Consider the following 11,993-nt stretch of genomic DNA (forward strand, 5'->3'; position numbering starts at 1 on the left):
AAAAAAAAAAAAAAAAAAAAAAAGAAGTGAATATTTATTAAAAATGATAAAAAACCACAAACTACAAATTTTGAGAAATTTCACATTAACAAAATCTAGAAAAATAACATACAATTTTTATTAAATAACTTTCTGAGACATTTCCATAATATTTTTTTCTCACATTTTTTGGCAGCATAGTTTTTTTTAGAAAGATTTAAATTTTTTTAGAGCAGTTTTAGGTTCATGTCAACATTGTAATCATAAAGAATGCAGCCTTTTCAGATTGGCTTCTTTCTCACATAGTAGTATGCAATTAAATTTCCTCCATTTTTTTATGGTTTGAGAGCTCATTTCTTTTTAGAGCTGAATAGTATTCCATTATTTGGATGTACCATAGTTTATCCATTCATCTACTGAAGAATATTTTGCTTGCTTCCAAGTTTTGGCAATTATAAATAAAGCTGCTATAAACATCCATGTGCAGGTTTTTGTGTGGACATAAGGTTTCAAATTCTTTGGGTAAATAGCAAGACCGTTGGATCATATGGTAAGAGTATGGTTAGCTTTGTAAAAAACCACTAAACTGTCCTCCAAAGTGGCTGTACTGGAGCTTCCCTGGTGGTGCAGTGGTTAAGAATCCACCTGCCAATGCAGGGGACACGGGTTTGAGCCCAGTCCGGGAAGATCCCACATGCTGCAGAGCAACAAAGCCCATGCACCACAACCACTGAGCCCACGCACCATAACTACTGAAGCCTGCGTGCCTAGAGCCCATGCTCCACAACAAGAGAAGCCACCGCAGTGAGAAGCCCACGCACCACAACCAAGAGTAGGTTCTGCTCGCCACAACTAGAGAAAGCCCGCGCACAGCAATGAAGACCCAACGCAGTGTCTTTTCCAGAGCAGAAGTTTCTTATTTGAATGAAGTCCAGCTTACCCATTATTTCTTTCATGGGTCATGCCATTGGTGTTGCGTCTAAAAATTCATCACCATACCAAGATCATCTAGATTTTCTCCTGTTATCTTCTAGGAGTTTTATAGCTTTGCATCTGTGGTCCATTTTGAGTTAATTTTTGTGAAGAGTGTAAAGTCTGTGTCTAGATTTTTTTCTTTCTTTCTTTCATTTTTTTTTCTTTTGCATTTGGATCTCCCGTCATTCTAGCACCATTTGTTGAAAAGACTCTCTTTGCCCTATTGTATTGCCTTTGGCCCTTTGTCAAAGATCAGTTGACTATCTTTGTATGGGTCTATTTCTGGGCTTTCTGTTCTGTTTCACTGATGTATTTTTTTGCCAGTACAACACTGTCTTGATTACTGTACCTTCATAGTAAGTCTTGAAGCAGGTAGTGTCAGTCCTCCTACTTTGTTTTTCTTTAATATTGTGCTGGCTATTCTGGGTCTTTTGCCTCTCCATATAAACTTTAGAATCAGTTTGTTGATCTACAAAATTATTTGCTGAGATTTTGGTTACATTGAATCTATAGATCAATTTGGGAAGAACTGACATCCTGACATTACTGAATCTTCTTATCATTGAACAAGGAACATCCCTCCAATTATTTAGTTCTACTTTGATTTCATTCATTGGAAGTTTTTATATTCCTTATATAGATTTTGTACATATTTTGTTAGAGCTACACCTAATTATAACTTTGGTGGGGGGTGGGTGTTTATGTAAATAGAGTTGTGTTTGAAATTTCAAATTCCACTTGTTCATTACAGGTATATATAGGAAAGCAATTCCTTTTTTTAAAATTATTTTTTCCCGACATTATTGAGGTATGATTGACAAATAAAAATTGTATATATTTTAGGTGTACAACATAATGTTTTGACATATGCATACATTGTAAAACAATTAGCTTGATGCTAGCAGCAAACTAATTAACATATGCATCACCTCACATCATTACCAGCACTTGAGATCTACTCTCATAGCAAATTTCAAGTATGAAATATATTATTATTAACTATAGTCACTATAATCACTATGCTGTACATTAGGTGTTCAGAAGTTATTCATCATATAACAGCAAGTATGCACCTTTAACCAATATCTCCCCTTCCCCCTATCCCCAGTCCCTGGTTACCACCATTCTATTCTCTGTCACTATGACATTTTTTTTTAATTCCTCATATAATGAATACCATACAGTATGTGTCTTTGTCTGGCTATTTTCCCTTAGCTTAAAATGCCTTCTAGCTTCTATAGATAGATAGATAGATGTATATATACCTCATTTTCTTTATCCATTCATCTGTTGATGGACATTTATATTGTTTCCTATCTTAGCTATTGTGAATAATGCTGCAATGGACAGACATTTCTTTGAGATATTGCTTTAGTTGCCTGTGGATATATACTCAGAATGGTATTGCTGGATCATATGAATAGTTCTACTTTTAACTTTTTGAGGAACTTCCTCACTGTTTTCTATAATGTCTGCACCAATTTACATTCCTACCAACAGTTACAGGCTTTCCTTTTTCCCACTTCCTCACCAATATTGGTTATCTCTTGTCCTTTTGATGATAACCATCCTAACAGGTGTGAGGTGATAGCTCATTGTGGTTTTGATATGCATTTTCCTGATGATAAGTGATGTTAAGCACCTTCTCATATACCTATTGGCCATCTGTACGTCTTCTTTGGGAAAATGTCTAATAATGTCCTTTTATCATTTTTATCTTTCAGTTTTAGTGAGATATAATTGACATACAGCACTGTATAAGTTTAAGGTGTACAGCATAATGATGTGACTTACATATATTGTGAAATGATTACCACAATAAATTTGGTTAATACCCATCACCTCTTATAGATACAAAAGAAAGAAATGTTTTTTCCTTGTGATGAGAACTTCTAGGATCTACTATCTTAGTAACTTTCAAATATACCATCCAGAAGTATTAACCATAGTCACTATTGTACATTACATTCCCAGTACTTATTAATCTTATAAGGAGTTTCTACCTTTCGACCACCTTCATCCAGTTTCCCACACCCCGCCTCTGGTAACCACAAATCGGACCTCATTTTCTGAGTTTGGTTTTATTTTTTAGATTCCACACTTGAAGTGAGATCATACAGGATTTGTCTCTCTCTGCCTATTCCACTTAGCATGATGCCCTCGAGGTCCATCTGTGTTGTCCCAAATGGCAAGATTTCCATTTAATTTTTTGAGGAAACTCGAGCTGTTTTCCATAGTGGCCATTCCAACTTACAATCCCACACACAGTGCACAAGGGTCCCTGTGTTTTGGTGGTTCTTCATGGTGGTATGAACAGTTCCAATAATAAATATGTATGCACCCAACCCCTCAGAACCTAAATATAGTTTGGGTGTATACATGTTTATTATTGTTATATCTTATAGATGTATTGACCCCTTTATCATTATACAATGACCTTCCTTTTCTCAGGTCATCATTTCTGTCTTGAGTATTTTGTCTGCTATAAGTACCCCCACTTTCTTTTGGTTTCCACCTGCTTGGAATATCTTCTTCCAGCCCTTCGTTTTGATCTGATATGTGCTTTAAATGAATCTCTTGTTGGCAGCATATAGTTGGGTCTTACTGTTTCTTAATCCATGTGGCCACTCTGTGTCTCTGGTGAATTCAATCCATTTACATTTAGAGTGATTATTGATGTATAAGAACTTATTATTGCCATCTTATTGTTTTCTGCTTGTTTTGTATTTCCATTCTTTCTTTTATCCTCTGTTTCTGCCTACCATTGTAAATAGGTGGTTCTTCATGGTGGTATGTTCAGTTTCCCCCTTTTGTCTATGTTTAATGAATCTACTCTAGATTTTTGCTTTGTGGTTCCCATGAAGCTTACATACAACATTTCATAAAGAGTCCATTTTATGCTGATAGCAATTTATCTCTGTTTGTCATAAAGTACACACTTTTATTCCTCCCCTCTTATACTTATTTCTCTCTCTCTCTCTCTTTTTTTTTTTTTTTTTTTTTTTTTGGCCACACCACACAGCTTTCAGGATCTTAGTTTCCCAACCAGGGATTGAACCCAGGCCCTCGGCAGTGAAAGTGAAGAGTCCTAACCACTGGACCGCCAGAGAATTCCTCGAGTCCTTCCCTCTTATATTTCTGATGTCACATTTTACCTCTTTTTATACTGTGTATTTGTTAATGAATTATAATAGCTATAGTTAATTTTAATATACTTTTCCTTTAACCTTTACACTATAGTTGTGTTTAATGCTCCATTCTATTATAGAGTGGAGTTTTCTAAATCTGTCTGACATATTTTTCACCTTTACCAGCGTACTATATACTTTAGTATATGCTTTCATGTTGCTGATTAGCATCTTTCTTTTCAGCTTGAAGAACTCTTTTCAGCATTTCTTGCATCACAGGTGTAATGATAATAAACTCCATCAGCTTTTGTTTGCCTGGGAAAGTCTTTTTCTTTCTTATCTGAAGGATAACTTTGCCAGATAGAGTGTTGCTGGCTGTCAGTTTTTATCTTCAGCCTTTTGCATATGCCATTCTACTCTCTCTGGGCCCTTAGTGTTTCTGCTGAGAAATCCACTGATAGCCTATTCCTTTGTAGGTTACATTCTGTTTTTACCCTGGCTGCTTTTAGTACTTTATCTTTGATTTTTTATAGTCTCATTATAATGTGTCTTGGAGAAGATCTTTTGTCCTTAGATGATAGGGTGATGTATTAGCCTCTTGAACTTGGATATTCAGTCTTCCTCCAGGCTTGGGAAGTTTTCAGCTATTATTTCTTTAATTAAAATTTCTGTTAAAGACCGAAATGTAAGGCCAGATACCATAAAACTCCTAAAGGAGAGCACAGGCAGAACACTCTGACATAAATCACAGCAATATTTTTTGGATCTGTCTCCTAAAACAAAGGAAATAAAAGCAAAATAAACAAATGGGACCTAGTTAAACTTAAAAGCTTTTGCACAGCGAGGGTAACCATCAACGAAATGAAAAGATGACCTACGGAATAGAAGATATTTGCAGATGATATGACTGATAAGGGGTTAATCTCCAAAATATATAAACAGCTCGTGCAACTCAACATCAAGAAAACAACCCAATTAAAAAGTGGGCAGGGACTTCCCCGGTGGCGCAGTGGTTGAGAGTCCGCCTGCCGATGCAGGGGACGCGGGTTCGCGCCCCGGTCCGGGAGGATCCCACATGCCGCGGAGCGGCTGGGCTCGTGAGCCGTGGCCGCTGAGCCTGCGCGTCCGGAGCCTGTGCTCCGCAACGGGAGAGGCCACAGCGGTGAGAGGCCCGCGTACCGCAAAAAAAAAAAAAAAAAAAAAAAGGGGGCAGAAGAACTGAATAGACATTTTTCCAAAGAGGAAATGCAGATGGCCAAGAGGCCCATGAAAAGATGCTCAACATCACTAATCATCAGGGAAATGCAAGTCAAAACCATGAGATGTCACCTCACACCTGCCAGAAGGGCTGTTATCAAAAAGAACACAAATATCAAATGTTGGTGAGGATGTAGAGAAAAGGGAACCCTAGAACACTGTTGGTGGGAATGTAAATTGGTACAGCCACTGTGGAAAACAGTATGGAGGTTTCTCAGAAAACTAAAAACAGAACTACCATATGACCTAGCAATTCCACTCCTGCACTAATTTGAGAAGATACATGCACCCCAATGTTCATAGCAACATTATTTACAATTGCCAAGATTTGGAAGTGACCTAAGTGTCCATCAACAGATGAATGGATAAAGAAGATGTGGTATGTTTATACAATGGAATACTACTCAGCCATAAAAAAGAATGAAATTTTGCCATTTGTAGCAACATGGATGGACTCAGATGGCATTATGGTAAGTGAAAGGTCAGACAGAGAAAGGCAAATACTATATATATGATATCATTTATATGTGGAATCTAAAAAATACAACACACTAGTGAATATAACAGAAAAGAAGCAGACTCACGGATATAGAGAACAAACTAGTGGTTCCCAGTGGGGAGAGGGAAGGGGGGAGGGGTAATAGGGAGGTAGGGGAGTAAGAGGTACAACCTACTAGGTATAGAATGAGCTACAAGCATTTATTTTACAACATGGGGAATATAGCAAATATTTTATAATAACTATAAATTGAGTATAAACTTTAAAAATTATGAATCACTATATGATACACTTGCAGTTTATATAATATTATGCATCAACTATACTTCAAAAAATTTCTACACCCTTTTCCCTCTCTTCTCCTTCTGGATTCCTGATTATTCAAATGTATTCCCTTTCGGTTGAGTCCCATAGAACATGTAGGTTTTCTCCCCTCATTTTTATTCTTTATCTTTGTTCTGGTATAACTCTTTATTTCAAAATTCCTTTCTTCTAAGTCACTTATTCTATCTTCCATCTGCTCTACTCTGCTACAGATGCTCTCTGTTGCATTCTTCATCCCATTCATTGAATTCTTCAGCTCCAGAATTTCTGCTGGGCCCTTTTTTATATTTTCAATCTCTTTTACAAATAACTCATTTTGTTCATGTATCCTTTTCCTAATATCCTGAGCTGGTTTGTGTGTGTGTGCGTGTGTGTGTGTGCAAGGAAACGTAGTTTTATTAATGTACTTTCTTTTTTTTTTTAACATATTTATTGGAGTATAATTGCTTTACAATGGTGTGTTAGTTTCTGCTTTACAACAAAGTGAATCAGTTATACATATACATATGTCCCCATATCTCTTCCCTCTTGCATCTCCCTCTCCTGAGCTGTTTTTAATTCTTCCTGTAGCTTATTAAGTTTCTTCAATACCGCTATTTTGAATTCTTTATCAGATAGATTGCAGTGTGCTGGGACTTTGGGCTCAGCTGTTGGAGAATTGATGATATCTTTTGGCGATGGCATAGTTCCTTGATTTTTAAAGTTCTTTGTATTTCTGCATTGCTGTTTAACATTTGAAGTATCTTTACTTGTTATCTTTGATGAGGTACCGTTCCTTGGTGTTACTTCTCTGGGGAATCCCTGGTTTATAGGGGATTGACCTGCTCCACTCTTGTTCTCTCTTGTGGTAGAATTCTTACCTTTGTATTTCTTCTTGTTCTCATAAATCACCCAGCTGGCTGCAGGAAACCTCTCTTTTGTTTTCCAGAAGGTGGCACTGTAGCCTCAGTTTGTTGAGTCTCCCTTGTCCACAGACCCTGGTCCATCTTTCTGAGAGTATTCAGATTACCTAACCTGCTCTCACACTTGGGAGCACACACAAGGAGCTGGCTCCAGAGGTTGGGGGGCGGGGGACGTGTGGGTTTAGCACTTGGAGCTTCGCGGTGCCAGTGGGACCAGGGGAAGAGCCTCCAGTGGATACTCCCAAAGGCTTGTGCGTGGTCCTGCTGAAGTCCTGAAGCAGCCAGCAGGACCCGTGCTCCTTTAATGCCCGTGGGTGTTATCATGTGCTTCCTTTCCTTTCTCCTCCCTCCCCCCTCCTTCCCCATTATGGAGGTCCCTCCTCAGAAATCCCAGTGCTGCTGGAGAGAAACAAGCTTCTCCAGCTACAACCTGCACAGCAGGGGGAGCCAGGCAGTCACTCACCATTTTCACTTTCCCTCTCCTCCATCGAGGGGTTGCCGCTTTCAACCTACTCTGCCAGAGACATTGCTGCTGCCGCTGCCAGAAGGCCAGCCTATTACAGCTTTGCCCTGGGGAAGAAGGCTCCCTTGGCAAGCTCTACCCTTTCCCCTGCATCCAAACTCATCTCTACCCCAATCTGATGGCATGACAATTCTCCCTTTAGGCAGACTGGCCCTCCTCAAATTCTCTATTGCCCATGAGTATCCACCTAGTTTTTTTGTTTGTTCTTAAAATTTTCTTTACTTTTGGCTGCATTGGATCTTTGTTGCTGCGCGCGGGCTTTCTCTAGTTGCGGCGAGCAGGGGCTACTCTTCCTTGCGACGCGCGGGCTTCTCACTGCGGTGGCTTCTCTTGTTGTGGAGCACAGGATTCTGGGTGCGTGGGCTTCAGTAGTTGTGGCACGCGGGCTCAGTAGTTGTGGCTCAAGGGCTCTAGAGCGCAGGCTCAGTAGTTGTGGCGCACGGGCTTAGTTGCTCCGCGGCATGTGGGATCTTCCCGGACCAGGGATTGAACCCGTGTCCCCTGCATTGGCAGGCGGATTCTTAAGCACTGCGCCACCAGGGAAGTCCCTCCACCCGGTTGTGTACTCATCAGATTCCCTTTCACCCAATCACAGGGCGGGGGGGTGGGGGAGGCTTGCTGACTCCTTTGGATCCATAGCCATGACCGAGATCCAATGTGTCCACATGCTGATGAACAGGTGGGTGAAAACCTCCTGCATGTCCAGGTGCAATGTGCAGAGGCACTTCTGTTTGGTTAAGGGTCCCAAATAGTTATTAATCAAAGGGGAGAGAAAATAGGAGCCACTCACACCACCTAGATGCTGACATCCAAGAACACTTGTAATAAAGACATCGCTAAGAACTCCTTGCTTGCAGTGTTGAGAACAGTGTTGCATCAGTGAATGGAGCTTATAACCTTTCTGCAGTGCATAGAGAGATGAGTTTAAGAACAATTGTAATAAAGTCGTTTCTAAAAACACAATCTGCTTGCCAAGTGGAGAACAGTTTCTATCAGTGAGTGAGTGGCAGGTACAGGCATCAGTGCATATAAAGAAGTGTGTGTGTAGGGGGGTTGTTTGGTTTTTTTTTGTTTTTCGCTGCACCATGTGGCTTGTGGGATCTTAGCTCCCTGACCAGGGATTGAACCTGGGCCACAGTGAAAGCATGGAGTCCTAACCACTGGACTGCCAGGGAATTCCCCAGAAGTGTTTAAATACACTTGTATTAAAGAAATTTTTAAGAACACTAACGCTTGCTGCATTGAGAAGAGTGTTATATCAGTGAATGGATGTTATGCCCATTCTGCAATGTATGTACAGAAATGTTTGAAAATGCTTGTAATAAAGATTTTTCTAAGAAACTACTTGCTTGCTGTGCTGAGTACAGTGTTATATCTGTGAATGAAAGTAGAACACGTTTTGCAATGCATGTGAAGTGCTAAGAACACTTGTAATAAAGATGTTTCCAAGTACACTTTTTTTTTTGGCTGCTTTGACCACAGAGTTATATCAGTCGATGGAAGTGGAACACATTTCTCATTGAGAGATGTATTTGACAACATTTTTCAAAAAAGATGTTTCTAAGAATGGTACTTTCTTTCTTTATGGGGGACAGTGTACACTGGTGAATGGGGGTGGCACCATCTGCAATGTATGTAGAGAGTGTTTAAGAGCACTTGTATCACTATGGAAAACAGCATGGAGGTTCCTTCAAAAACTAAAAATAGAACTACCATATGACCCAGCAATCCCACTCCTGGGCCTATATCTCGAGAAAACCATAATTCGAAAATACACATGCACCCCAATGTTCATTGCAGCACTTTTTACAATAGCCAAGACATGGAAGCAACCTAAACGTCCATCGACAGATGAATGGATAAAGAAGATGTGGTACATATATACAATGGAATGTTACTCAGCCATAAAAAGAATGAAATAATGCCATTTGCAGCAACGTGGATGGACCTAGAGATTGTCATACTAAGTGAAGTAAGTCAGACAGGGATGCTGCATTGAGAACACTGTTCTGTGAAAGAAAGGAACCATCACCCATTCTGCAATTCATGTAGAGAAGTGTTTGAGACCAATTGTAACAAAAAAGATTTCTAGAAATGCTCGTTTGCTGTGTTTAGAACAGTGTTATGTCGGTCAAAGGTTATACCCATTCTATAAAGCATGTACAGAAGTGTTTAAAACACTGTAATAAGGTTGTCTGTGAAAGGCTAGTTACAATCTGCACTGAAAAAAGTGATACATCAGTGGAGGCAAGGGGCACTCATTTTGCAATGCATGTGGATAGGTGTTTAAGAACCCTTGTAATAAAGGTATTTCTAAGAACACTACTTGCTTGCCAAGTTGAGAACAGTGCTTCTTCGGTGCATGGAAGTGGCTCCATTTCTACAATGCGTGTCAAGAAGTGTTTAAAAATACGTGTAATAAAGATAATTCAAAAGGACACATGTACCCCAATGTTCCTTGCAGCACTATTTACAATAGCCAGGATACAGAAACAACCTAAATCTCCAACAACAGATGAATGGATAAAGAAGATGTGGTACCTATAGACAATGGAATATTAGTCAGCCATAAAAAGGAATGAAATTGGGTCATTTGTAGAGATGTGGAAGGACCTAGAGACTGTCATACGGAGTGAAGTAAGCCAGAAAGAGAAAAACAAATAACATATATTAACGCATGTATGTAGAACCTAGAAAAATGGTAGAGATGAACCTATTTCCAGGGAAGGAATAGAGACGCAGACGAAGAGAAAGGACATGTGGACACTGTGGGGGGGGAAGGGGCGGATGGGGTGAATTGGGAGATTAGGTTTGACATAAATACACTACAAGGTGTAAAATAGATAGCTAGTAGGAACTTGCTGTATAGTGCAGGGAACTCAGCACTCTGCGATGACTTGGATGGGTGGCATGGGGGGGTGGGGGGGATGAGGGGGGCGTGGGAGGGAGGTCCAAGAGGGAGGGGATATAGGTATACATGCAGCTGATTCACTTCATTGTACAGCAGAAACTAGCACAACATTGTAAAGCAATTATACTCCAATAAAAAAATAAGTTTAAAATATATTTTAAAAAAAGATATGTCTAGGGGCGCTTCCCTAGTGGCGCAGTGGTTGAGAGTCCCCCTGCCTATGCAGGGGACACGGGTTCGTGCCCCGGTCCGGGAAGATCCCACATGCCGCGGAGCGGCTGGGCCCGTGACCCATGGCCGCTGAGCCTGCGCGTCCGGAGCCTGTACTCCGCAACGGAAGAGGCCACAGCAGTGAGAGGCCCGCGTACCGCAAAAAAAAAAAAAAAAAAATGTCTAAAAACAATGCTCAGTAGGTGACGAGAGCAGTGTTACATCAGTGATTTGAAGTTATGCCCATTCATTAAGGCATGGACAGAATTGTTTAAGAACGATTTTAGAAAGATTGTTCTAAGAACACTACTTGCCTTCTTTATTGACAAGTGTTATATCAGGAAATGAATGTAATTAAAAAAAGAATGTATATGTGTGTATAACTGAGTCGCTTTGCTATACAGCAGAAATTAGCACAACACTGTAAATCAACTATACTTCAATTAAAATTAATTAATTAATTTCAACTGAAAAAGAAAAAAAAAGGAAATGAATGTTATACACATTCCACAAGGTAGGAATGGAAATTTATAGGACCACTTGTTACAAAGATGTTTCTGAGAACACACTGCATGCTGTATTGAGAATAGTGCACTGCCAATGAAAAGACGTCGTGCCCATTCTCAAAGGTAGTTCAGAAGTCTTTCTGAACACCTATTAAGATGTTTCTAAGAATCCTACTTTCATCTGCCTTACAACACTGTTTTATTGGTGCATCGACTTAAAGAAAAAGGCACAACGTAAGAGTTGTGAGTTTAGGGACTTCCCTGGTGGCTCAAGGGTTAAGAATCTGCCTGCCAATGCAGGGGACTCTGGTTCAAGCCCTGGTTTCCGGGAAGGTCCCACATGCCTCAGAGCAACTAAGCCTGTGCACCACAACTACTGAGCCTGTGCTCTAGAGCCTGTGAGCCACAACTACCGAACCTGTATGCTGCAACTACTGAAGCCCACGCGCCTAGAGCCCGTACTCCGCAACAAGAGAAACCACTGCAGTGAGAAGCCCGCACACCGCAAGGAAGAGTAGTCCCCGCTCGCGGCAACTAGAGAAAGCCCATGCAGAGCAACGAAGATACAACACAGCCAAAAGTTAATTGATTAATTAATTAATCCTAAAAAAAAGAGTTGTGAGTTTAAGTTTTATTCAGGGAGCTTACTGGGGACAATGGCCCAGGAGGCAGCCTCTCGGTAGCTTTGGCTGAACTGTTCTGAAGAGGTACGTACGGACGGAAGCTACCACCAACAGAAGTGTTTAAGGAAACTTGTAATATAGATATTTCTAAGAATG

This window comes from Physeter macrocephalus, chromosome 5 (assembly GCF_002837175.3).
Source record: "Physeter macrocephalus isolate SW-GA chromosome 5, ASM283717v5, whole genome shotgun sequence".
In the NCBI taxonomy this organism is placed as follows: domain Eukaryota; kingdom Metazoa; phylum Chordata; class Mammalia; order Artiodactyla; family Physeteridae; genus Physeter; species Physeter macrocephalus.